Source organism: Phyllobates terribilis, unplaced genomic scaffold (genome assembly GCF_046119375.1).
Source record: "Phyllobates terribilis strain yellow unplaced genomic scaffold, ASM4611937v1 Scaffold_9__5_contigs__length_417890890, whole genome shotgun sequence".
NCBI classification, from domain to species: Eukaryota; Metazoa; Chordata; class Amphibia; order Anura; family Dendrobatidae; genus Phyllobates; species Phyllobates terribilis.
The window spans coordinates 142,094,460-142,100,459 of record NW_027362769.1 but is presented as its reverse complement, the minus strand read 5'-3'; positions in this window follow the sequence as shown (position 1 = coordinate 142,100,459).

Here is a 6,000-nt window from a genome sequence, read left to right as displayed (position 1 = left end):
AGACACGCGTCCACCCCGACGCGCGTTTCCCCCTTGACGAAGGCAACATTACTTATCTGGATATTGTATGACACTACTTAGCTGGACACTTTGACATTACATATCTATATATGGTATAACATTACTTAGCTGGATATTGTATGGCACTGTATATCTGCACACTGTATAACATTACTTATCTAGATATTGAATGATTACTTATCTGGACACTGTATGGCACTACTTATCTGGATATGGTATGGCACTATATATCTTGACACAGTATTATTTTACTTATCTGGATACTGTATGATACAGCTTGTCTGGATATAGTATTATATTAAAGAAGATCTATCACCAGGTCCAAAGCGGCCTGTTTTTGTTCTTATTTTAGTCACGTAGCTCCCGGAGTATTCCAGGTCTTGTTTTTTCAAAGTCCACTATACGGTTCCAGAGATATGGGCCTTACTATTTAGTGCTAATTTTTATGGTCTTTACAAGTGGGCATGGATCACAGGATCCTCTGGGGCGTGTCTTTAGGCCGCTCTTTATAATTAACCCATGAGTCACGCCCTCTTGGTAACGACCATAAAAATTAGAACTAAATAAATATGCCTCATATCTCTGGAATTGTATGACGGATTTTGAAAAACAAAACAAAAAGCAGAATACTCAGAGGAGCAGGGCAAATAAAATAAGAGGAAAAACTGAACATTTTTGTACTGGCGACAGTTTCTCTTTAAATATCTAGACGCTGCATGGACTTTACTTATTTTACTGAATCGCGATTGGAATAGGCACACAGTGCATGGAGTCGAGCTGTTCTGACTGCGCAACCTATTTATGTCCGTCCACCACTGGAGATGATAACAGCATATCGGTGGGGGTCAGACACCAATAATCTGATATTAATTACCTATCCTAAGACTAGATTATCAATATCCAGGACCTGGAAAACCCTTTTAACTTTCTGAGAATTTCCAGCTTTTATGGAGGGAGAAGTATGCCAAGTATTTCCAGCTTTCATGGAGGGAGAAGGGGGTTGTATGCCACTTTTGCCACATGTTTTTGTTATCACCACTGAAACTTAGTTATAAAGTGCAACAAGTACACACCAGTACACATACAGGAATTAGACAACAATGGCTATGAAGAAAAAAATACTAAAAATGATCACAAAATGCAGAAGTAACCAAACCCCAGATGGGCATCAAAGGTTCACGGTTTACAAATTACCACCATTGGGGATTGAAACCAGAACGCAGGTGTAGCACATAAAATGCACCTGACAGTGCCGGAAATATACTAGGAAAGATGACATTAAGGCTGAGTTCACACGATGCGTTTTTCATGCGTTTCCGCGGCGTTTTTGCAGTTGCGTAAACGCCGCGGAAACGCATGAAAAACGCATGGTAGAAGGGCAGCAATGTTCCCCAATGGAAATCCGCATGTGCTGTGCCCATGATGCGGATTTTTCCGCAGCGTAAACGCTGCGGTCAAAAATCCGCAGCATGTCAATTAGGCTATGTGCACACGATGCAGAAATGAAGCAGAAAATTTCTGCATCATTTCTGCATCTCCCTGGCAGAAAAAACGCATGCAGATTGTGCATGCGTTTTTCCCGCAGAATACATACGGATCCACATGCAGATTCACATGCGTTTCCGCATGCAGATTGACAAGCGCTTTCCAGGCAATTTTAGCATCACCTGGAAAGTGCTTGTGACAACTAGGTCACACTATATAAATCCATGCAAACAGCATGGATTTATATAGTGTGACCCGAGAGAGTGTATATACTTACCTCCGATGGCCCGCGCTGTCCTGCTCAATCCGTTCTCCCTCGCCTGGCAACTTTGAATTGAAAGACCTGCCGACGTCAGCGTCACGTGACCCATCACATGACTCTGACGTCACCGCAGGTCCTTCAACTCACTGCAAGTGCCGGGAACCAAGCAGGAGCGGAGCGCGGGCCGACAGATGGTAAGTATATATATATTTTTTATTTTATTCTTGTTTTTACAGCTTTTTTAATGGTACCTGGGTGTGGATGAGACTCTCCTCTCCTCCACACCCGGGTATCATCCGCACATTAGAACGCACCAATTACGCAAGTACAGATGCAGTCTTGCGGAATTGGCGCGTTCTAATGCAAGTCAATGGCGGCGAAAACGCCGCGTTTCCGCAAAATTAAATGACATGCTGCGGATTTTTGAGCGCAGCGTTTACGCTGCGGAAAAATCCGCATCATGGGCACAGCACATGCGGATTTCAATTGGGGAACATTGCTTCCCTTCTACCATGCGTTTTTCATGCGTTTCCGCGGCGTTTACGCAACTGCAAAAACGCCGCGGAAACGCATGAAATACGCATCGTGTGAACTCAGCCTTAATTTTGCGGAAACGCTGCTCTTTTGCCGCCATTGACTTGCATTAGACCGCATGGAATCCGCATCACTGTATATGTTGATGCGCATTCCGTGCGGTCTAATGTGCGGATGGTACCCGGGTGTGGATGAGAGGACTCTCATCCAGACCCAGGTACCATTAAAAAAAAAAGAATAAATTAAAAAATATATATATTCTCACCTTCTGACGGCCCGCGCTGCGTCCTGCCGGCTTCCCGCGCACTTCGCGGTTGAATGAAGGACCTTCGCTGACGTCAGAGTCATGTGACGGGTCACGTGACGCTGACGTCGGAAGGTCCTACAGTCTTCACTGCCGGCAGCCGGGACCGATGAAGCAGGACACCGGGGGCCATCAGATGGTAACGTATAGATTTATTTTTTATTTTTTGACATCACACACTATATAAATCCATGCCGGTTGCATGGATTTATATAGTGTGAAGTTGACAAGTACTTTCCATGTGATGCTAAAATCGCTTGCGAAGCGCTTGTCAACCCGCATGCGGAAATGAAAGTGAAGACCGCTTCATTTCCGCATGTCCCTGGCGGGAAACCGCATGTACAATCCGCATGCGTTTTTTCCTGCCAGAGAGATGCAGAAACGCTCAGGAAAAAATCCTGAGCATTTCTGCATCGTGTGCACATACCCTAAGTAAAGAAGCTACAATATGTGATTACTGAAGCACGTCCTACATAAGGGCAACGCAGTATGGAGACATAGTACGGCTACATTATTAGCCAAAAAATATTGTGCCAATTTGAGTAATAGCCGGCATAACGAATGTCAGCTGTAGGATGCCGAACTTCCAAGGATGGGTAGAGGATGATGGCAATGTTAGCATTTTAGGTAGCCGCTAGAATAGCTGTGAATAGATTTTAAAGAGCTCATCCCATTAGGATTATGTAAACCAGCTCATCACTGCTTCCTCCAGATTTGTAGAAATGCATGCCACATGTGCCATCATCCACCCTGTAATGTGCAAGAAGATCCTGGAAAAAGGGGAGACCTCACAAATGTTTACAAGATTCGGCAAATTTCTGTGCATCCAAAGCCTCTTTAAAAAGGTTATTATCCCCAAAAATAACAAGGTTATTCCCCTAGGGTATAACTTGCTGATCACTGGAGATCTGATTGCTGGGACCACTAATGACCCAAAGATTGGAGTTCTGCAGCACAGTCTTGAATGCAGCAGAGGTGCACACGTTCAACCCTCACTCTATTCATTGTCCATTGGACTGCTGGGAAAAGCCGATTACTGTACTTGTATTATAGACCATGAATAAAGATCGAGCAAGATGACACTGCAAAGCCCTGATCTTGGGATCATTGATGGTCACAGGAATCGGTCAACCAATGATCAGTCAGTTATCCCCTTTTCTAAGGATAGGCGATAACTTGTTTGTTTGAGTTGTTTTTTTTTTGGTTTTTTTTTTTGGGGGGGGGGGGGGGCCTTTAAACTTAGAGGAAAGTTTCTTTCATCCAGGAGGCAAGGAAGAGACATAAAGGTGACTTGAGAAAAGTACATGGCTGCTGGAGGACACTAACTGCCTACCATAGCATATCAAAAAGTTGGAGTGTATGATGCATTCACTGGCGCATAAAGGAGGTATCAAAACAGACAATATACCCCTCCCCCTCTAAAAAGGTCTATATATTCTAATAGACAGGAGTGACTTTTATGAGACTTTCCTTTTTGGGGAACCATGTCCTATATAATAAAGTTCCAAAAAACTTGTTCAGAATGAAATAATGCACTCTAGTCAACTCATACATGACAATTATATTTAGGTTGTGTATTAGGCCACGGCCCCACTATCAGTATTCGGTCAGTATTTTTTCTCAGGAGTGGGAGCCAAAACCAGGTGAGGAACAATCAGAGAAAAGGTATAATAGAAACAAGTCACCAATTCTGTATTTATCACCCACTCCTGGTTTTGGCTCCCATTCCTGAGAAAAAATACTGACCGAATACTGATAGTGGGGCCGTGGCCTTAGTCTCAAAACCCACTCATTTTTTGGGGGTGAAATTTGGTGAAAAGAAGAACAGTGAGAACGTAGCCATCAAACAATCTGTTTTAAAAAGGAATGAGACAGAGTCCAGGTCCATGCTAACACTTCTTTCACCCCTTGTTATGATGGTCAGGCTGGCGATTGTGAGGTCTCAACGCCTGAGGACTGTTAACATCGTGTCTAGCTCGGAGTGGTGTGCTCAGTTCACCTGTTACACTTGCGTGGGAATTTTGTTGATATTTGCAACAACCAGGAGTGAAGAACATGTCACTAATGTGTCCTGATGGTTTCAAACTTGAGAATAAGCCACCAGGAGATCAGATGACCGCAATGAACCTTTACTGAAATTAGGAACTTCAGATTTATTCTCGCTTGTGGCATCTTTGCGCAGTCTTTTCTGTTAAATCTCCTCTTCATCCTAGTTCACTGACAGGAAGTTATCACTGTTGTTACAAGGGTTCACACCATGTTTTGGCCACACAATCATGACTTCATCTGGGTTCATTTTGAACCTCCAAAAAAATATGCAACCTTGGACTCCAATTAACTTTTTTTTTTCAGCTGTTTCTGTGTTGGAAGTCAGAAACAATTGTGCCATTTCAGATGTGGCCGAAAAAAAAAAGCTCAAGCGAAGTAAAAAGTTGCAAGTTCTGAACTCAGTTTGATCATTGACATCTTTGGCTCTGTCAGGGCACATCTGAATCCCAATTTTCAGTGTGGTCAAATGGATCCCACTACCTAATCACGAGTGTATGGCTGAAACATGGTGTCACTGTGCTCTACACAAGTGTATTGAGCGAGGCCGCGCAAGTCTAGACGGAAAGTCAAATATCGCTTACTTACGGTCACATGACCACCCACTCTGGTGGAAAGCATTAAAAAATCCTGAAAATGTGCACCATGAGGATTCACAAGTCTGCAGTCATACAGAGTGACTGCAGACTTATCAATTTACACTGGACTACCCCTTTAAATGCATGTATTTGGCGTTGAAAATCATTTTTGCATTTAGGTTTCATTAAAAATCTTGAACCATTTGCCTTTTATACCCTCTGTTTTGTATTATTGCTGGCTGCAGAACTTGTTAATGGGGAAACCATCAGAGAGCTCGTTCTTATGGAATGTTTGTACGAATATGGAATGTTTGTAACTCTCTTATCTGTCTATTTCTGAGCTCCTCTCAGCTGATTTATGACCACAGACCACATGAAAGTTGAACGTGCAGAGAAAGAAAGATCCCATCTTTGGATCAGATTTTCATCAGTTTTTTGTCCATGTGTCACTTTTTACCATCAAGGTTTCATCAATGATTTTCATGTATGAAAAAATAAAGAAATTACAAAACTTCTCCTGAATATTGCAACACTGGTGGACACTGACAGACGAGGCCCATGTGCAAGAACATTATATGGGCCCTTTGCAGTCCAATATCTCATCATAATGCACAATTCCACCTATTTTGGATTGGGTAGTGGCCCTCTTACCTCTTGGGCCCCTGTGATACAGTTATATGAAAAAGTTTGGGCACCCCTATTAATCTTAAGCTTAATGTTTTCTTAAAATTGGTGTTTTTGCAACAGCTATTTCAGTTTGATATATGTAA